This window comes from Pelodiscus sinensis, chromosome 14, assembly GCF_049634645.1.
Source record: "Pelodiscus sinensis isolate JC-2024 chromosome 14, ASM4963464v1, whole genome shotgun sequence".
Classification (NCBI taxonomy): Eukaryota; Metazoa; Chordata; order Testudines; family Trionychidae; genus Pelodiscus; species Pelodiscus sinensis.
The window spans coordinates 7,232,361-7,254,481 of NC_134724.1; the positions used below are offsets into that span (position 1 = coordinate 7,232,361).

General features: G+C 51.0%; 1 long non-coding RNA gene across 4 annotated transcripts in view; it reads left to right on the forward strand.

Moving 5' to 3' along the window:
• The window catches only part of LOC106732434 (uncharacterized), a 94,793-nt gene that overhangs the window by 10,421 nt on the left and 62,251 nt on the right, over positions 1 to 22,121 (forward strand). For 2 of the 4 annotated variants that reach the window (XR_012895702.1, XR_012895700.1), the window contains 4 exons: positions 3,547 to 6,301; positions 9,223 to 9,321; positions 11,775 to 11,844; positions 14,807 to 15,241. This is a non-coding gene — a long non-coding RNA (uncharacterized LOC106732434). Of the gene's footprint in view, positions 1 to 3,546; positions 6,302 to 9,222; positions 9,322 to 11,774; positions 11,845 to 14,806; positions 15,242 to 22,121 lie in introns of those variants that run through there. The other 2 variants (XR_012895701.1, XR_012895703.1) reach the window with 2 other exon arrangements.

Sequence of the window (22,121 nt, forward strand, 5' to 3'; positions counted from 1 at the left end):
TTGCTAAAGAAGGGAGAGAGGTCCCAAGCCTGAGCAGAGGCCTACAGTTTGCATGCTGCATTGTGCGTTGGGGGTTAGAACATAAGAACGATCACACCAGGTCAGATCAAAGATCCATTTAGACCAGTATCTTGTCTTCCAACAGGGGCCAATATTAGGTGCCCCTAGAGAGTAGGAATAGAACAGTGAATCATCAAGTGATCCATTCCCTGCCACCCATTCCCAGTTTCTGACAGAGGCTAGGGACACCATTCCCACCCACCCTGGCTGATAGCTATAGATGGATCTATTCTCCATGAATTTATCTAGCTCTTTTTTGAGCTCCATTAAAGTCCTAGGCTTCACAACATCCTCTGGCAAGGAGTTCCACAGGTTGACTGTGTGTTGTGTGAAGTAGTACTTGTTTGTTTTCAACCTGCTGCCTATTAATTTCCTTTGGTGACTCCTAGTTCTTGTGTTATGGGTTGTTTAGTGTGGGAGAAGTTTTATCAAGCCAATTGAATGGGGCTTCTGTAGCTGCCAGGCAAAGTTCTGCAGGCCCTGGATGTGACGGATCATGTGGTGACAGGCTCCAGGCCACTGGCTGTGACCCAGTGGTGTGTTTGTGAAATAGGAGAAGGTACCACAGAGATCCACTAGCTCTGACACGCTCATCTCAGGGCAATGGGTATAGCAAAATAACACTCCCGTTCCTGCTCTGCCCACAGGCCCTATAATATGAGCGACATCACTAGTAGCCATTCGTACCCCACCGGCCCTATAGTATGTGCAACCAATAACGAGGCATTAGTGCAAAGGGTTTGGTATCCAAACCCTGTGAGGCTTTCCAAACATAATGAACATTATCAATGGCCACAGACAAATCTCAGGAGGCAGAATTGTTTATAAATCTAAAAATTACTCCGCTTCCCTTGCGAAGATTATGGCTTGAGGCTCCAGATTTGCTTGCCGCTAACTGAGAAAACATTCGTTTGTTTAGATGTGGTGACTGCTCCCCCGCCCCAGTCCCAGCTGGGTTGTTCCAGACGTTCCCTGCTCTGGTTTGTTGATTGCCAAGGCTCTTAAATCATGGTCAACTGCCTTGTTCTCACTGCGAAGTAGTGGCCGTTGCTCAGTCGTTTGCACTCTTCCTCCTAAGCCAGCACTGAACCTGCGCCTCAGCACGGCCTACCACTGCCACTTCATAGAGGGAGGCAACTTTCAAGTTGCATAGAACAAAAATCTGGCCACTGAGGGGCATTGCAGAGTCTAGGACACTTTTCACATGAAAAGGGGAAACATTAGCCCGTTGTGTACTAGCTAAGTTCCCACTCGACTACTGCTTAAAATACTCCCTCCGGGCTCTCTTGGACAGGAAGTTCTCACTTCCTGTCCTCCCTGGTCTGTTTGTTTCTGTGTGCTGTTAAACAGCGGCATGTCTCGCCCCAGAGTAGGCTGCATTTCAAGAGCCGTGAGCAATGGTCGCTGTACACCCCCTGGGTTTCTTTGCAGTGCTCCAGTGTTGTGATGCATGTGGGGTAGACGAAGACAAGAGCATGGAGAGTCGGGTAGAGGTACTGAGAAGCACCTGGATGGATAGATTTACACAACTGGCATGTCCTTGGAACAAGCCGGCCTTGCTCATTGAGCAAACCTCAGAGCTGTCTTGGTTGAGCTTTTTTTCAATAAGCTGCTGTTAACCCTTATTAAATTGCATGGGCCCAGCTGTGTGCTGGTTCTCTAAGCACAATCGTAACGGGTTGATACTGCAATGTGATTAACGTGATCACAAAATGCTCGGCTTTTGCTCTGTAGGCCTCTGTGACCAGCCTTCCCCAGGGATTTTGTTAACAGTGTTCCCGTCACTGTCAAAGCCAAGGGACTTCATCCTAGGAGCCCCCATCCCTGCTTCTCGATAGCTGCCATCTCAGACTTGGGTTGATCTCTGGCCGTGACCAGCCATGGGAGCGCACACTGCTCAGGCCTGTATGCAGGAATTTTTGGGGAGGGGTGTGTGCGAGCTCTCAGGGGCTGGTGGCTGCCCTGCCCTCTTGGCCCAACCCTGCCCTGGCTTTGCTCCTGGGAGAGGGGGTTGGAAATCAGCCCCAGCCTTCCCCTAAGCGGTGCACGGGGGTGGGAGGTTAGCGCAATGCGCCGCTTCTGTCTTCCCCCGGCCAGCCAGGGCACAGGGGAGGGAGGCTGGGGCCGTTCCCATGCTGCATGGGCCTGCTGCTGTAAATCGAACGGCCAACGGAAGCCTTTGTTCCCCACGGCCACTGGCAAATGGAAAGCAGAGTTCTGAGAGGCCTCTTATCTGAATCCAGAAGGGTGATGCTGTTTTGCTGGGTGTAGGGTTGCCAGGTGTCCGTTTTTGAACCGGACAGTCCAGTGTTTGAGCTTTCTGTTCGGGAAACACATTGAGAAAACATAAATGTCCGGTATTTTCTCAATCCGATGTAATGTAGATTGTGATGTCATGTCCAGCGTGGCCGGTATTTTTGTTGAAACCGTCTGGCAGCGCTAACTGGGTGTCATGCAGCTCTCCCGTTCCGAGTGCGGTGCTTGTCGAGAGGCACAGGCCCTCGCTCGGGGGCAGTAGACAAGTTTCCATTGAAAACAAAGAGGTTTTCCATTATGCGGCTTTTGACTCTGGCTGCTTTTGACTCCACCTGTGCGCACAAGACAAAATAGCCCTTGAGATCAAGCGACGTTTCAGCTAAGGAAGGGCTGCAGGCCTGGGCCCGGAGGTGTCCCGAATGCTTTGTGGCTGTGGGGTAGGTGCCCAGAGAAGTCTATTGAAATCTGAACACCGCCAACCCCCGACAGGGCCCTCGAGCCAACGTGGCCTCTTGTTGGGAGGTGATCACAGTGAGGGATTCCCGGCCATGGGCCTTTCTAGTCTGTTTCCTTCTAGCTTATTGCTAATCAGGGCAAGCTGATGGGTCCCGATTCCTGGCCGTGTCGTACCCCTTTCTGCTGCTGGCACTGTGCAACAGGCCCGGAAAACTGGGATTCCTCCCAGTTCTCTGGGCAAGATAGGGCTGATTATACCCCCTCCCTCTTGCAGCCCCGGAGAGGGGGGGATGCTGGGAATGAGAGGCAGGCCTGTCAGGGACAAGGAGGTAGTGTCATCAGTCACTCTGAATGCCTGTTGTTCTGCGCTGCGGCGCCGGAGCTCAGAGGTGGCTGCCGGAAGCTGCCATAAATTAGAGTTGCCCCAGCGATGTGCTCTACTTGTTAGTGAGGGCCGTGATATAAAGACGCCACAGACCTCTCCCGTTGGGGCTGTGCTTCCCTGGAGATGCTCCTGGCCCGTTATCCAGAGATAATGCAATCCACTTGGTGGGGTCCCGCTGCCTCCCCTGGGTGTCATCAGCACTTCGTGGAGTGGTAATAGGTCTCACCCTTGGGGAGAAAGGGAACCGGGGAAGACACGAGCCCTGTCACCTGTGGTTTTCCTTGGGCACAGTGTCCTGCAGACATGGCCAAGGAGCGCCTTTGAGCTTTATTCTGTTTGAAGCCTTTGTGTTTATTTCTGGAACCACGTTTATCTTCTTGGCTTTTCAGCTGCCCCACCGGGTGCACCTGCCTGATGACACAGAGCTGCCGCTTTCTCCTGAGGACCCGGAAGCCGTGTGCGGACGCAGAGCCGGAGAGGGTGGCCGTTTTCAGACGGATGCTGTAAATAGCGTGGGAGAAGGTCACCTTTTCACAAAAGTGATCCTGTTTGGTGGGGGTGATAACCACAGTTCCCTGTAAAGCGCGCGGTGGAGCGGCCAAGCTGGAAGCAATGAAGACCTGCCCACTTCGTTAGTGGAGCGGTGCAGAGTGCCTGCAGGAATGAGTTCCCCCGCCTGAGGCATGAGCCTGTGGATGGAGGAAAAGGAGGGAAAAGGGAAGCTGTGGGTGGGGGGAGTCGGGTGGGTCGGGAGGCAGAGGAAGAGGCGTTTCTGAGAGTCCATCTCTCTCTGGCAGCTCCAGCTGCTGTCACTGTACCTGTAGACGCGGTACCTCCTCCTTTCCAGCCAGCCCCAGTAGCTGGCCTGCCCTCTATGAGTGGGCCTGCAAATAGAAGCAGCACCCCTCCTCCACTCCCCCTGTCCCTTCCATTCCCCCTCCGCCCCAGGCAGCCCTCCCAGGTGCTGGGCTGCTCTGAGTAAAAATGGCACCTACCTGTCCCCTCCACACCTGCCCCCCAGGTAACTCCGGCTGCCTGGCTGCTGTTCAGAGCACAAGGCAGGAAGCCCCCATAAACCAGAGAGAGCCGTTCAGAGCTGAGACTGAGACGGTGCTAAAACGCTGGAGCTTGCTGTCCACCCAAGTTCCTCAGACACTGCTTAGGTGCAGAACTAAAAATCCACGAAGAAAATATGCAGAAGGGTTTTGTTCCTCGGTCTTTCCCCAGAGCAGAATCACGCCAGCTTGGAGGAACGGCAAAGCAAATCGTCTCGAGAGATGTAAACAGAACTGGAATGTTAAAAAAATCCAGCCTCCTAGGTAATAGGGAGCAATACGTGCACAGAGTGTTCACACGTGAGTCCATTCAAGAACATTTAGCCAGTGGTTGAAAACAGTTTAAAACATCTGTCCCAACAGCAAGGGGTGGCGGGTAGGAGAGGCACAGCCTTCCCAAAGTGCCCGTGTGGCCCCACCCAGACTCCGCCCCCAGAGCACCTACTGTAGGTGTACTGGGGGCGGAGCGTTGCTGCCCCTAAGCGCCCTCTCTCCCTGTGCCTCAGGGCCAGGCAGGCTGGGGCCACATGCTGCCCCGCCCTCTCTGGGGCTGGGAACATGCAACACCCTACCTCCCCATGGTGCTCCAGGCAGGGGGAGGGGTTTGGCTCCCATGGGGGGCATGGCCTGGGCTGAAGGGGTGGGGCTGGTGGGGAGCTTGGGGCTTGCTTCCCCCACCCTACCTTCACCCAAAGCCCGTGACACCAGCCTAGCCCAATCCTGGCCAGCTCAGGCCCCAATGCCTTCAACACTACTTCCCTGGCAAAGACAACAGGAGGAGACCCCTTTTTCATCAGATGCCAACTGGCCACTGACAATTTTGCAGTATTAATTTTCTTTGTATTTGATTTCCAATTAAATCACATTTATAGTCACGCATCTTGTTAATTATCCCTTGTTTCGGTATTCTTTCTTCTCCCGTAACATTTTACACGGAGATGATTTTTGTTCGTAAGTAGCAGGCGCCAGACATCCGAACAAGCACACGTGACCTCAACATTGGCGCAGGTGACAGAACTCGCGCCACGCATGGATGGAAAAACGGAGAGGGAACGCTGGTAATAACTTCCCCCGTATCTGTCCATAGTACACACCAGCCAATAGCTTTCCTGCGAGATGATGGATTTGAGATAGGAACAGGGTTTGCCCAAGACACCCTCGCCTTGTGCGCTGGGTTTGGGAATTGAGTGGATACGAGGAGGTTGGAGGAGGTAGGCTTCCTGGGTAGTTAGTGTGGGGGCTGCGCCATCCTGAGGGTGAAATGAAAAAGCGGGGTGGGAAGGCCTGCGCTGAACATCTTCATTTTGTTTTTCACAAAGCCCAACCCCTGGCGGTCAGGCGGGAGGTGAGCTTTGCGCCCTGTGTTTGCAGAGTATATGAGGAATAGCGCCTGCTACCAGGGATGTCACAGGACACGGACAGTGGCCGGAGCTGGAGTAACCTTTGAACCGCCAGTGGTGTCCTGCCGAGGTGCCTTTAACCATTAATGTCCTTCATGCCCTTCTAGGCCTAGCCCTTCCCTGCTCCAAAGCTTGCAGTCAGGGCGCATTTCTGATGATGTGGATTAACGAGCCCTAGGGATTAGGGTTCGATCCTCAGCATGGCTTATGGGAAACCTGGGTCGCTAGAGGCTGGAATAACGAGTCCTCTGAGAATATTTTATCAGGAACCAAAAGATAATTGGGAAGTGTTTAATAGTATTGCAGCCTGGAAATAGCTCCATTAAACTTGGCCATTAGTAAAACTGAGAATAGCAAGAGCCTGGAGATTAACTGCGGGATAATTCATCTCACTGAACTTGAGGGGTAACTTCATTTGGCTGCGTGGTTGGACACCAGCGTGAGCAAAAGCACCATGGGGCCCTGAGCTCTTAAACCTTTCTGACCCAGGATCAATAGCTCTCTGGACATGCTCCAGCCTGCCTGTAATATCTGTGAATCACCATCGCTGCTCTGTCATGCAACTAATCAGTGCCTGTGAATGGCTTCCCAGCCCTGGTCGTTTTTCCAGTGCTGGAGGCAAAAGCTCTGACTCTAGAAGGAACCTATTGTGAAGAAGAACTAAAAACATCGAAGGGAGCCTTCGCCAGGTAACATTTTTCCTATGGGGCAATTCCCAGAGGAGGGAGAAGAGGGCTTTGAAGCTGTGCAGCAGAATGACACTCTGCAAGGCACATCAGACCTTAATGTGTCACTCGGAAAGTCCCCCTTTATGGCTCTCGTGAGCCCTGGGATGAATGAGGCCCTGTCTCCTCTCTGTGAGGTCTGGGGCCTGCAGGTAGTAATTTATTTTTGTTCTCTCACAGCTCGTGAGGGCAGTCGGGGGAGGGGCTTGCCAGAGGAGAACAATATCAGTCATTAATCAAAGCCGGTTAAATAAAACTGCAAAGCCACTATAAAGAGATGGGTAGGATTCAGAGCCGCTTGCCTGTGGCATCTAGCTTGGAAAAGGGATGACTCCACGTAACACACTAGCAAAGGCCCTTGTTGGACTGGCCCAGCCCCTCCTCGTGGTGCAAATGACAAATATACAGTGTGGCCTGAGGGAAGGTTTTAAACTCATGAACTAGGCTTCCCCAAACAACCTCAAAGCCCCTTTTACCAAAGCGGAGGTAATGCCTGGCATCCCACCCTCAGGGAGCAGGCCTCAGGGTCGCTGTGCTGCCCTCGCTCTTTGCAAGGTTGGAAGGACAATCGCCCCTGAGATTTGGGGGGGGACAGCTTTCGAACTTGCCCCATCCCTTATTACCACAAAATCGCAAAGCCAGGCAAATGTGTGCCTGCAAAGGCTCCGCTTATCAGCGTGTCGTCAATCAGAAGGCTTGGAGCTAGGAAATCTCCACTGAGCATCCAGGATCGGCTAGTTTTCCAAAGCGGCCCAATTGTTTTTCTAGCCGGAGCATATTCCTGAGTTGCGCTTTCAGAGCCGAGAGTTGATTTCAATGATGGAAGTGGAGGGTTCTGGTTATAGAGTCTTCCCAATGTGCGTTGTCACGCTGGGTGTGAAAATCCTCCAGTTCTGGGCCGAGGCGTTGCTATGACGACTTGGGATCAGACACTAATATCAGGTGTATGTTTTGTCCTTGGGGCCCAACCCTGAGAGGTGCTGAGTGCCTCCAGGTGGGTGCCAAGCACCTTCTGCTCCCGCTAACGCCGGGGTTCTCAAATGTCATTGCACCATGACCCCTCGGCTGACAACAAAAACTACTACACGAGCCCCAGATGGAGCACCAAAGCCTGATCCCACCCAAGTCCCAGCACCCTGGCCTTGGGGCTCAAAGCCCAAGCGACTCAGCCCCAGACGAGGGCAGTAATCTGAGCCACACCACCCAGGACAGAAGGCCTTGGGCTTGGCTTCGGCCCAGGCTGGTGGGAATCGGGCTTTGGCCTCGGGGCCCAGCAAGTCTAAGCTGGCGACCCCATTAGACCACGGTCACGGCCCGCAGTTTGAGAACTGCTGCACCAAAGCAAACAGGAGCTGAGGGCATGCAGCTTATTGGGCCCTTGGCCCTTCACTAACAGCACCTAATTACCTTCTTGTGACCCAGAGAACCAGGCCTCATGCCCAGAGAGAACCGGAAGCTGGAGGATGGAAAAAGGAATCCTGTCGCGGAGGCTCGCAGGAATGCCCCACGATAACGTCTGTCTGTCTACACTGTCCTTCCGTGGCCATATAAGCACGGGGCGGAGGGTCTTCCAGTTGTGCGAACTGCCCCAGCACCGCTCCAGCCAATTCACGCCAGTCCATCCATGGCCGTTATTGAGCTAGGGCAGTGGTTTACACACGGTAGGTTGCAACCCAGCCTGGGGTCGCACCATGGCAGGCACTAGGTCACCTTGCTGTAGGGTGATCCGGTGAGGTGTGGGGGTGCTAAGGCAGGTCTCCTGCCTGTCCTGGCACTGTGGATTACCAAGCGGCCAGCAGCAGATCTGGCTCCTGGCGGGGTGGGAACCACCAGGATCCATGCGCTGCCCCAACCTGAGCACTGGCTCCACGCTCCCATTGGCTAATTCATGGCCAGTGGGAGCAGGGGGGAGAGGTCTGTGCCTGTGGGCAAGGGCAGTGTGCAGAGCTACTTGTGCGCCTCCACCTAGGAGCCAGACCAGCTGCTGGCTGCTTCCAGGACACAGCACGGTCTGTGGTGGAAGCTGCCTGAGCGCCCCACTGCACCACTGAGCGGGAGCAGCTGGAGGTAAACCCCTGCCCAAACACAAGCATCAACCCTCTGCCCCCCTGAACCTGGAGTGCGCTCTCATACTCCAGACCTCTCATTCCTGCCCCTCCCCCCCAGAGCCTGCACTTGAATCAAAAGATATAATTATGTAGGAGCATCAACAATTTTCTTCAATGGGGTCACCAGAAGAGAAGTTTGAAAACCATTGCTCTGTGGCAGGTATAGAAAGCCCATCCCCACGGCGTCAGGGCACCAAAGTACAAACATTTACACCTGCCAAAGGCTGAATCCCTCACTGGTGCCTCACTGTCCTTTTGTGCACACCCGACTTCCACTGCTCAGCTTCATTCTCCTGTTACACCAGTGTCATTCCTCTGGCTTTTACACCCCTGCAGGGAGGCCAGACTTCCCTGAATGCACTGCCGCGGGGATGAGCATTTCTAGCCAAACCTCTGTCCTGAGAGGGGAAAAACAACACCGCACTTTAACCACCCCAAGTCAGCTCTCCCCCTCCCCCAGTGCAGCACCAGTGACATCAATGCAGTGATCCTGAGACTGCCCCCAGCCCTGTGCTCCTAGCCAGAGTACAGCACTCAATGCCTGATTTATTACGTCTCCCCGGGCCTCATGAGCTTCAGCCTGATTCTTTCTTGATAACATTTCTAGATTGAACAAAGAGTCCCGTTTATAACTCGGACCAAGGGACTAATAATACCTCGCTCTTATCTAGCGGTTTGCAGATGTAGAGGGAAAAGGCCGTGTTCCTTTGCATCCATCTAAGAGCTTTAGGGTCCGTCTCTGAGTCATCAAGCTCTTTTCTGTTCATCTCTCACCAGGGCCAATCTGGGCTTTCGACAGTCTTAGTGGAGAAGAAGGAAGGGTTGTGAGCATCACTGGTTTCCTCTGTGGCCAGGCCCATATGGAAGCAGCAGCAGGTAGGTTGTGACTTCATTGCTACGTAAAATAACATGGATAACCCAAAAGCCTTTCATAAAATACAGATGCACTCGCGCAGGTGCAAGGCACTGAAATGCAGCTGCTTCTGGGGGTGGAAGCTCTGTGGCTAGCGCACACGGCATTGAGGGGCAGGGACGTTTTTGCTTTCCAGAGCTCTAGTTCAGCTTTTTCAAACAACGGGTCACGACCCAGGACTGGGTGGTGGAATGTCGGGCACTGGGTCTTGTTGCTGCAGGGGGAGGGATCAGGTAACCAGTGGGGGATGCTTGTCCTGGCACCGCAGATTGTGCTGTGCCCCAGAAGTGGCTGGCAACCGGCCCAGCTCCTGTGTGTGCACAGGGCTCCCCATACTGCCCCTGCTCTGAGCACTAGCTCTGCACTCCCATTGGCTAGGAACCTGCTGCCGGCTGGTTCTGGGCACAGCATGGTCTGTGGTGCCAGACTGGCAGAAAGCGCCCTTAGCACCCTTGCTGCACCACTGACCGGGAGCCACGCAAGATAAGCCCCTTCTGCCCCATCCATTGACCCCTCCCCCAAAGCCGGAGCCCCTTCCTATAGACCAAGCTCTCCTCAGCCCCACCCTGGAGCCCACACTCCAGTCAAATTATGTTGGGTCACAGGTATCAATAATTGTCTTCCACTGGGTCATGAGAAAAAAAGTTTGAAAACTGCTGGTTTAGCACTAAAACCTATTCTAGGTTAAAAGTTTTGTTTGAAACACCTAAAACAATAAATGGGTTCCCTAGGGAAGTAGTGGAGTCTCCATCCCTAGAGGTGCTTAAGTCTCGGCTTGACAAAGCCCTGGCTGGTTGATTTAGTTGGGATTGGTCCTGCCTTGGGCAGGGGGCTGGACTTGATGATCTTCTGAGGTCTCTTCCAGCTCTATGGTTCTATGGTTCTATAAACTCTGCAATTTGCCCGAGAAGGGTCCTGGGCTCAGATGACCCTGGAAGGGTGGGAGTGTGCTGTTTCAGGGCTTGCTAGCTATTCCCTGGGGCTTCTCCTGCCGAGCCGTTCCCTGTGCCTAGACACATCAGCTGAAGCAGAGTTTGTGGGAATGGTTGTGTTATAAAACAGGAGTCAGCAACCTTCAGCGCCTGGCCCATCAGAATAATCCACTTCCCACAGCTCCCGTTGGCCGGGAACAGTGAACCCGGCCACTGGGAGTGCGGGGGGCCATGCCTGCAGACAGTCAATGTAAACAAAATGTCCCGCGGCCCTACACCGGCTCAACCAGATGGGCCACGTGCCAAAGGTCGCTAACCCGTTAGAGAGCAGCGAGCAGGGAGCTGTTGTCTAACTGTTCTGTCCCGGGGCTGTCTCTGTGATCAGCCGACTCGAGCCTCCAGCCGAAGGAGGAGAAGTCTTTTAATTTTTACCCTAAAAATAGCAAACAAGCTGAAGCATTGATGGGTCGGCCACGAGGCCTGAACTTGTGACTAGCTGCGTGGCAGATAATTGTGTCAGAGGATCTTATGACAGCAGAAAAAATCACAGTGCCATCTGTGCCTGTCTCGGCGATTTCCACAGTAATTTAGTGTCTCCTCCCTTCCCTGCATTAACCCCCTCGCCAGCTATGCTTCCAAGGGTCTTGCCATGACCTCTCTCCAGTTCTTACCTCCACCCCTGCTAGCCCTCAGACTCTAGTCTATGCTCATGGGTGGTGGGTGAAGGTAGGGCTGTGAGAGGCAGGTCCCTAGCCCCGCCCCTTCTTCCCAGACCCCGCCCCCAGCACCACAGGAGGTGGGGAGACACATGGCCCCAGCGCCCTCCCATCCAATACAACGGGGAGGATGGACGGTGCGTGGCCCCAGTCTCCCCATCCCCGGAGCACCAGGGAGGGAAAAGGGAGCATGACCCCAGCCTTCCTGGTTTCGGACCACCAGGGACAGAAGAGGTCACATGGCCTCAGCCCTGGAGCACTGGGGAGGGTGGCCGCTGGGGTCAGCCACACTCTGCCCCCAGTACGCCTCCAGTAGGCATTTGGGGGGCTGAGTGTGGGCAGGGCCAGACTGGCAGCTTGGGAAGGCAAAGCCTTCCCTTGCCTATGATACCCACCGTCCCTGTCTATGCGAGCAAAGGGCCTCTCATAAAGTCTACTGAAGTCAATGGAAAGGCCCATGTTGACTTCAGTGTAATTTGGGCATCCCCTAAGTGCCAAATATTAACTCATCTGTCTATCGCTATTTCTAGAACTAGTCTAGCTACTTCCAGGCTACTCTTAGCTCTCTGATTTCAGAGGGGTAGCCATGTTAGTCTGTCATTGAAAAAAACTTTCAAAACAACGAATGAGCTCATGAGCTTTCATGGGCACAGCCCACTTCATCTGAAGAAGTGGGTTGTGCCCACGAAAGCTCATACCATCTACATATTTTGTTAGTCTCTAAGGTGCTGCAGGACTATTCTTAGCTCTCTTTTACTTTACCCATAGTGATGGCCTTCCCCACAAGCCCCCGACTGGGAGCCTCGGGCATGTAAAGCTGAGCAGGGCAGTCGTTCAGGTGAGTAGTCACAAGGGGAACAAGAGGAGCTGCATACTCCCACATGAAGTCCCACAGAGTTTCATAGGCTGGTGCCCCAAATAGAATCTTAAGGTTGGAAGATCCCTCATGAGGCAGAACCGGGCACAATGCGATGGTCACTCTAATTGTGTGCCTGAGTGTACGAGTGGGCCCTTTTGCACACTCGAATGTCTAGTTTATGAAAATCTGGCCCTTACGATTCTCCCGGGAGTAGTCATGGAGACAATTAAATAGCTAAGGCCTTTCCTTGGCTGTTCTTAGAAGCTGATCTCTGGCAGTGTCGCTCAGCTCATAAAGAGGGAATTTAGGTCAGCGGTGGGCAATAATTTTTGCAGGGGGGCCACTTTACGAATTTTGGTATGTGGTCACGGGCCGGCTCTCCCAGAAGTTGCAGGGTCTTGGGAAGTAAGGGGTGGTTCCCTTTAGATGCCGTGCGCCCCTGGCAGTGGAAGGAGACTTTGTGTGCTCTCCATCCCCAAGCCAATTGGAGTCTGGGGGTAGGGGAGCTTGCGAAGTCGCTTGCCTCCTGCTATTGTCCTGCCAGAGATGAGTGGCACCTAGAGGGAACCGCAGGCCGTTTTGAATAGCTGGCAGTTCCCTCTAGGTGCCACCAACCCCTGACAGGGCAGGGGACTTCTTGCACTCCCCCACTCCCATGCCAATTGGGACCTGGGGGAGTGGGAACGTGCAAAGATATTCTCTGTTCAAAATGGCTGGTGGCCCCCTCTAGGCGCTGTGTGCCCCTGGCAACAGGAGGGAGCCGCCAGCTGCTTTGAACAGTGAATAACTTCACATACTCCCCCGCCCCCAGTCTTGATTGGCCTGAGGGCGGGGGAACAGCAGGGCGAGATCAAATGGCTTGGCGGGCAGACCTGGCCCACTCCCGATTTAGCTGCTTCATGATACCTCAGGTGAGAAAAGGGGGCTGTGAGAGCTGCCCTTTCCCGAGCCTCCTGCCTTTCTCTTTGATCTCAAAGAAAATCTGAAATCATTTTGGTCCTTTCCTGCCGGCTTCTGGGAACCCTTTCCTGGGTATACATTTTAGGAGCAGAAGGCTGCTCTACGAACACTTTACCTTAAACTCGCTCCGTGCCAGCGAAGCTAGCGTGCACAGATGTACATATCAAAACCCTCTCTACAATTCAGAATCCGTATTAGCACGCCTAGTAAATCCTCATCTGTAAAACATATGGTTTATATCTCGTCTAGCAGCTGAGCTCTGTCAAGTTGTTCTGTTAAACTTCCATGATCGGTTCTGGCTTTAAATGCGTGGTATTAGCAGAGAAATAACGAGTGGCCTTTTTTTATTTGTCGGATAGCCAAGCTTCTGAATCATCTGAGAAAGTTCATGAAAAGAATCGCTGTGTCCTTTCTAAAAACATTTGAATGTAATCCCTGCCATTTGATGATTCACTAGACATGCAGCAAGAGGCAGAAAGCTCAGGGAAATGTTGACCAAGTTATGTTGTTAGAGAGCATTACTGTTTTCTCAAGTTTGGAAACGTTTCCTGTATTCCAAGTCTCATGTTCCTGATAAGATATAGGACTTGTATAGTTAATAAACAACAGGATCTACACTGGTTTACGAAAGCTGAAAGAACAAGAGTTACTCCACTTGCAGTATCCGGACTCTGGATAGAAAAGAAATGCTCTGATGGAAGAAAGGCAGAACACAGTTATTTGCCTGTTGTTTTGGTAACTTTCGTTTCTCAGCTGGCTTGCCAGCCACTTCCTTCCTTCAAATTAAACCTGTTTGCAGCTCATCTGGTTTAAACAAAATGCAAATGACTGAACCACGTCAGCCAACAGCGCAGAAAAGAACGGTCAGAACTATGAGTTACAGCCAGCTCCCAATGCAGGGCTGGAGTCCTTCGGACTTCTTTGGCATCTCCCTAGCATTGCACCTGCGGCCCTGTGAGCAGAACCTCTCTCACAATACTGGGACAAGAAAAGATTTGCAACTCTGGAAATGAAGTGTTTCTGGTAACCCTCTGAGATTAGAGTGGCCAACTTCCTGTTAAAGAACTCCCCTGCTTTACGGCTTGCAGTTCCAGGAGCAGTATTGTAAAGCTGAGCTCGGCTGTGCTGTATATCAAGGTTTAATGATCTTCAGCTGTGTCTCTGGGGAGCAGGGTAAAAGCCTTCACTCACTTAACACAGGGAAACTGATGGTATTCATTGTGTTCGTGGGGGGGAAAGGAAATGGACGGGCTAACAAAGGCTGCGACTTTAAAAAGGAGGGAATTATATGGCATCATTCCAAAAATCGCTTGACCACGTTGATGTCGATAACCAGGATCTTTCCCGCACACAAACGGTTGTAAAATGCGGCTTACCAAACCATGTGGATTATTTTCTAAAAGACTCCTGGATGCCTCATGGTTTCAATTCTTCATAGAAATAATTTGCTGTAATATCCTTGAACCTAATCCTGCAAGCTGGTCTTTGCAGGCAAATCCCAGCATCCCAACAGAACAGGGCTATGGGCTGTCAAAGTCAGACAGGACTCACAGATTTGTCAGACTGCTCTGTTTATTAGCAAAGCCGCTCTGCTAATACACCCAGAGAATGTGAGCCCCATACAAGGGTCAAACCCCTTGATTTATACAGTCAAAAGAAAGCCAAATTAACAAGAATGTAAGGTGGCAAAACTTCACATGATTAGTATGAGGCTAGTCAAGTATCTTCATATCCATATCAAGCACACAGCAATCTCCTGTCCATATCTCCCTGGTTATCTCAATAACTTTCTGCCTAACACCTAATGTTTCCTTTTCCTGTTACCCCAGGCATACCTGGCTAGCACTCTGATCTGCATACCTACAAACAACATTAACATAATTTCCTCTTTCCTATTCAGAGACAGTGTTCCTTCAACTTATTCGACTATTACAGTATAATTCAACTTTCTCTTACAATATAATTCTTTCTACTTTCACAGGGCCTTAACTCTTTTCGCTGTGGAGGGATGTTTCGTCGGGCCCAGATTCTGATTTCCATTCTGACGGTGTACATCCAGGAAAGCTCTTTTGGAGACAGATGAATGATTCCAGATTTACTCTGACCTAGCTCAGCTCAGAACCTGCGTCAGAGGAAATGTCCCTCCACGTGTAGAACGGCTGAGGTTTACGGTCCTGATCCTGTGAGCTGATCCGTTTGAGAAAAATCCATCAACTCTCATCTGCCTCTGTGGCCGCTCACAGGGTTTCTCTCGGGCATTTCTCCTTACGGATGTTCCAGCTAAGTGAAACTGGAGTAGAATCTCTGACATGCTTGTAAATCCTGCAGCCTTAGAATGTAGAGAGCTCACTATCGACACCTGCTGGTGCACAGAGAGAAGAGGCCAGACCTGCTTGGCAGCTTCAGATGGACCACAGGCTTGCGGGGGGGGGGGGGGGGGGGGGGAGGGGGGGGGATCTGTTGGCCAGAGGGGTGAATGAGCAGAGAGCCATTGTGGCGGACATCACTGCAGTGATGTCCCTGTTTGAGTCCTATGGCTTAAAGCACCATCTAGTTTTCAGTTTGGGGATGCTCCACGGTGTTGTCCTTCTTGGGAAATGAAAGCACAAGAGAACTTCCCTCCAGGCACAGTTGGTGTGGGAGTTACCCAGGCCATGAGCAGGGGATAGCAGAGGAGCATAATGGTTCCTGGACAAAACACGAGCAAGGAGAGAGTGGAGAGAGTGTCAGTGGCCGTGTATTATTGCCTAATCTTTGCGCAAGGCTCATCCCAGAGGAACCAAGACAGACGTTGGTGTTGAGGAGTGGAGCTGAAGACGGTGTGGAGGTGCCGGCTGAGAGGAGGTGCAGATAGTACAAAGGTAGCACCAAGATGGCTTGGGGCTGTAGCCACAGAGAGCCTGTGGGACAGCAGTGGGAGCCCCCTACCCAGCAAACCAAGCTCAATCACTGGAGCAGCTCAGGAAGCGATGTCCTTAGGGGCTAGAGACTGACCTGATCAAAATTTTGGACTCCATCAACCCTGGACAACAGACTGTGGGAACGGGGATGGCTGGACAGGAGTTATGTGGCTAGAACACAGTAGCCACTTAGGAGTGTGAGCACAGAAGGGCAGGTGGAAATATTGGTAAGATGCCCTGGGGCAGAGGGATTCTTACCTAATAGAAATGAGCTTGTTAATTGCTGGCTTTCTTCAGTCTGTTCGCCCTTTTCCCCCTCCCCCAGGGGACGGTCTTTGTTTTAAAGCCCTGGACTCTCGTTATGGGTTGAGGGTGGTATTGCCTAGCACAGTGGCTGACGGGGATGCAGGGGAGATACAATTTTCCAGGTTTCTGGGTCGAGGCTGGAAGCATTTGCATTTTCAGAAGGAACAGCTGTAAGAAATTGGACCCGGTCCTTTTTGCTCCTGACAACATCCGGCCAAAAGATTACAAAGGACACATATGGGGTTTTTTGTAACCAAAGAGCCAGTATCCTAAAAACAGGGCCTGAACAGCCCTTCATCTGCACCTGCTTCAGACTCAAAGGCTATTCCTTGTTTGAGGTCACGAGGCAGTAGATTATGACTTTATATGAATGGTTAAAAATGGCAGAAACTGAGCAAAAAAAATCCGGATCAGATTATTATGTAAATGTCCTCAGCACTAATAAAATAAATAAACAAAATAAAGCGAAGGAAATATAAAATGTGAAAATGGTTCATCGTAGGCAGAAACTATGTGAAATTTTACAAGGGGAATGGTTTCTAAGTGCACTTGGCTATTTTCCAGAAGACATCAGCCTCTAGGCATGAGTGTTGGGAAGGAGAGGGGAGCAAATGGATTTAGAAAAGCCTGTCTGAAATTTACTTTAACACGTTGTAAATATCAGTTGTCTGCCAGTTTTCTTTATTTATTTACTTATTTTTAATTGTCAGGATGTTTTGTTAGAAATTAGGAGTGAAGCCATGCCCAGGACTAGAAATCCTCCTTGATTAGAAACAAGTCTTCTTACTTGGGTGCTGAAAATCAAAGAATTAAGTTGAATGCTCGACTTTAAACCATGAGAAATCAATGCAATTTCAGATGTGAGGTGAATACTCAGATTTAATCCCTCCTCCCCCGTTCCCCACAGCCTTCCCCCCTCCTCCTCTCCCTCCCTCCCCCTGCCTCTGCTTTTACCTAGGACACAGGGCTTCCATTGCAGTCTTCAAGACCATATTTGTTGAAATATCGATGTGTACTTACAGCAGGGTGAGCTGAGGACAGACTGGCAGCCTAAAATCGGAATTTCCTGTCCTTTAAAGTTAGTCTTTAAAAAATTAATTTCCTTTGTCTATTTGGTAGCAGAATATAAATCAGAAAATTGTCCTTTATTTTTTTTTATTTATTTATTTTTAGCAGGCCTGTTCCTGTGGAAGCCAGTAAGAGTTTTACCATTGACTTCAGTACAGTCAGTCCCGTCTCCCATAACTTTCAGGGCACCGATAATACAATGTCATCTTAACTGTGTGATGGTCTTACAGGCCCTGATCCTGTTCCCGGTAGTCAGTAGGAGGAAACTCCTGCTGATTTCAACGGTGCGGGATTGGTCAGAGTCCGCTTCTTCAATACACCAAGTTGCAGTTCAAGCTGAAAGGGTGAATTTTGAGGATTTGCAGAACAACCAATGGATGAAGAGGGGAGGAGCCAAGAGGGCCCTTGCTCCGAGGCCCAGCAATTCAAAGGGGCCTGGGGATCCCAGCTGCTGCTGCTGCTGCTACCATGGCAGCGGCAGTGGCTGGAGCCCAGGGCCCTTTAAATTGCCACCGGAGTGCTACTCGGTGCAGTTCTGATGGCTTTGGGGGTGGGGCCTGCAAACCAGGCAGTGCTGAGGGCTGGCTGCTCTTGCCCCGCCCCTTCCAGGAGTCTCCTCCCGCCTTGCCCATTGGCCTACACAGGCTGTTGGCTCCCCCGTGGCAGATTTGACATCCTTTGCCAAGCTGGAGAGAAGGTGCTAGTGACAGAATCCTGTTAGGAAACTCAGAAATGCCTACGCCAGAAGGAACGACTGTGGTTCTCTAATCTGGCCTCCAGGATTACACAGGCCATAGATCCTCACCAAGGTCATTCCTCGAGCAGAGCTTTTAGCAAAAACATCCCATCTGGATTTTAAGATTGTCAGTGAAGGAGAATCCACCATGACCCTCAATAAACAATAAATTGTTCCGACCATCAATGACTTGCACTGTTAACAACGCGGCCCTTATTTTTGGTCCGAATTAGCCTTGCTTCAGCTGCCAGGTATTGGATCCTGTGAGACCTTTCTCAGCTAAACTGAAGAAACCCTTCTTAAATATTGGTTCCTTATAGCCCGTGAGCCATTCTCCCCTCAACTTTCTTGGTTTGACTCAAAGCGCTCAATCTGTTTTCCGTAGCCCCATAAGGCAGGTTTTCTAACCCTAGAACCATTCTCAGGGCTCTTCTCCGACTCCTCTCCAATCTAAAAACATCCTTCTTGAGCTGTGGACACCAGAGCAGGATGTAATATTACAACAGCAGTTGCATGGGTGCTCAATTGAAAGCTACCGTAACTCCTTCTGCCGCTTGGTTTTCTTTTGTGCGCGGGGTGAGGGTTTGTTACAACGCTGGTGACTGAGGGTGGTGCACCAGGTTCTTGCTGTAATGCCTCAAGGCTGCGCTGTTCTTTAACCAGTCGCATGCATTTGACACGGGATGACTTTTTAGAAGTCTTGTGTGTTCGTAATATGGTGACCCTATGTTGCGATAATGGCGAGGCTTCTACCTCTCAGCTGCGCGGTAGCACGGCCCTACAGCTGCTTTATCAGCCCTGCCCAGCCAGGGACACACTTCTCTCAGCTGCAGGAGCAGCTCCCTGCTGAGGGGGGAGCAGCTGGGAGTCCCCACCGGCTGGCAGAGACTCGCTGCTCTGACCTCAGCAGGGAGCTGGTGCTGTCGCTACGAGAGAAGTGCCCCTCCCCCAGCCAGGCAGCTCCATACGCGGAGCCCTGAGCCCCTGGGTGGGGCTGATTAAGCAGCTCTGAGGCCGTGCTGCCACGCACCTAAGAGGGAACGCTGCTCCTGCCCTCTGAGTTCCTGTGTGACATTAGACAAGTGACATCACCTTTCCGTACTTCATGTCTCCTCTGTACAATGAGGAAAATGCTATTTGCCATCCACCATGGAGGAGCCAAAGGATCGTTCTATTGGTGTAGGTCAGAAAGGGTACGTCTGCACTGCACAGTTATTTTGGAATAAACTATTCTGGAATCGTTATTCTGAAATATCTTTTTTCGAAATAGCACGTCTGCACTGCAGGGAAGTCTCAAAATTAGTCCAAGGCAGGCTTCCCTAATGTAGATGTGCTATCTCGATTTAGAGCCCCAGGAGGAATAACTTAGAATAGCAGAAGTGGAGAGTCTACACATGCCTTATTTCGAAATAGCTATTTTAGAATAGTAGTAGAGATGTAGCCGTGTTAGTCTGGTCTTGCTGAAACAAAAGACAGGACTATGCAGCACTTTAAAGACTAACAAGATGGTTTATTAGGTGATGAGCTTTTGTGGGCCAGACCCACTTCCTCAGATCAAATAGTGGAAGAAAATTGGCACAACCATATATACCAAAGGATACAATAAAAAAAAAGTGAACACATGCAGGCAGTCCCCGGCACCATCTTGTTAGTCTTTAAATTGCTGCTCAGTCCTGTCTTCTATTTTAGAATAGGCATTATTCCTCATAGAATGAGGTTTACCGAAGTCAGAATAAGCCGTCCATTATTTCAAAATTATTTCGAAATAACGGAATTGCTGTGTAGACACTCGCATAGTTATTTCGAAATAACAGCCATTGTTCCGAAATAACTTTGCTGTGTAGACACACCCAAAGTGTGTTTCAAAACACATTGCCTGTTGGGAGAATATATCTAAAGCAGCGGGGACGTAAACTGTGATATGGAGTCTAAAGTGACTTCAGCTATTGCCTTCTGACTCCTCCATCTTGACAGGTCTCCAGTAGCTTTAGCAGTGAGGCCAAGGCATGGCTCAACACTGAGATAGCGCCCCTCCTCCCCCGCAGTGTCTCTTACTTGCATTTAGCTTGCAGTACAGTTGCTTTTCCTCATGGGATAAAGCCCAAGACAGGGTGGTCCACCGGCTGGCCTATTAGTTTTTGTTTCCATTGAGTCAGCAGCATTGATCTGTATTAAAATGTGCCATGTTCCAGCTGGGGAGCAGAAGGTTTGTCTTTCTGCAGGCTGTGCTGCCTTCTCCCCCTCCGGCATCTGCAGATTCCATCACGCTGCTCCCTGAATGCACCGCAGCGCATGGGGGAATATTTGGGTTTAAAATAAACTTTTGCCGGTCAGGAGCATTTGGCAGCTGGTTTGTCTGCTGGAGGATCTGCAGTCCGTCCTTTCTGAGCAGGCGCTCAGTGAATTTTAAGTCGCTATGAAATTATGTCTCTTCCTTTGTTCTCCTCTCCGTACTGGCTCAGTCGGCGGAGGGGGCTGCATTGCTTGGAGTCAGATACAGTAGCTGTTCTTTGTGTGCTCGTGTTTGCTGTGCATGACCCCTTGTGTTCCCAAAAGGTTTCTATCAAGCAGCTGAATAGGTTTTCTATGAATCGCATATGGGGAAGGGAAAATGTAAGTGCAGTTCTTGTCATACGGACCTGCACAGGCCAGACAAGCAGAACTTTGGTTCAAAGCCATCACTCCGAGAAGGCCTGAACAGAGAGATGCATGCAAGGGAAAGGAAAGCCAGGAAGACCGAGGGAGAAATTACATTAAACATCCCCTGTATGATCATGCCCAAATTGCCAGTATATGATGATGATGCATTACAGATGCGCCTGGGGGTCCAGCCAAACGAAAGCGTCCATTGTGCTGGACAGAGATGAGACACAAGCCCTGCTCTGAAGTGCTTGACTTCTAAGGAGATGGGAGGAGACAAGAAAAGTGATGTTCAATTTCACTCAGCAGAACAGGAATTAAATCCAGGTCTACACAGCGGCGCTATTTCGGGATACTTCCGGTATCCCGAAATAGCTATTCTGCGACTTGACAGTGTGCCCGTTATTTCAAAATATCTTTCAAAATATCGGGCGCGCTATTCCGACGTCCCTGTAAACCTCGTTCCACGAGGATTAAGGGACATTTTGGAATAGCGCTTTATTTTGAAAGTTGGTGCTGTGCAGACGGCGTCAAATGATGAAATAAGCTATTTAGAAATACACTCGAAATAAGCTACACATTTCGCTTATTTCGAGCTAAGTGTGCAGAGTAGATGCATCTTTAGTGCGCTACCCACTAGACTTTGCTCCCTTTCTGGCTGTAGCTCAACTGCTGACTTGGGAAAATGTGGAACCCATTTCTGTTCCAGTGATTATTCTGCCTACCTCTCTCCTGAGGCCTCTACCCCCTTTCCTCATTCGTTACTAGGAAACTGGCCCCTCTTCTCTTAACAATTCACTTGCAATTCCCCCTCCGAAGCGCCAATCCTGTCCTGGTGCTGCCCTAATCTTTTCCCAGCACGCCGGCTGGGACATCACAGAGAGGGATTGTTTCATCCGGGGGCAGAAGCAGGAAGAGCAGATGGCGGCCAAAGAAAGTGATTGCGAAAACCTGCTTTCCAAGTGCCCCTATTCATAAAGAAGTCAGGGAGAGCAATGCAGGAAATGAATGAGAGAGAATTGATTTCTCTCTCTAAATGAAAGTGGCTTGAGCATGTGAGCCAGGCCTGTTATAAACTCTCCCTGTTCAGCCTCAGGACGTGTTAGCCAGCCGAGGAGCCTCACACTAGCCTTTGTTTCACACCAGCAAGGTTTCTGGCACTGCACAGAACCTGAAGATAGAGAGATCAGCTGGCCAGACCGCCTGCGATCTAAGGCTCTGACTCTTGTGTACGGACAGGGACACTCACCAAGTCTGCCCACGTGGTGCCCCATTGCTTGGGTGGGGCAGTGTGGTCCCAGCTGCAACTCCCTGTTGGACACAAGAGCTGCCAGATGATAGGCTGCAGAAGAGACACAGGGAAGATGGTGTGCCCTGGGGATCCAGCGCGGGATGGGTTAACACATTCGTATGCAAAGGCTGGCACTGTTCCCGCCGCTCCACGCTCAAACGCGCTCTCCTCGGGCAAGCTGGTTTTGAAATGGAAACCAAACCAAACAAGTTTTGAATTTGATTTTTAAAAAGGAGCTTCAAGCAGGAAAGTCAAGAAATTCACTGCCAAGACTTGCTCTTTCGTTGAACCTTTTCTCCTGGGTATGACAGCTGAGAAGGCATGTCAAATTACCCCCTGGAAGGAAAGGGGTCAA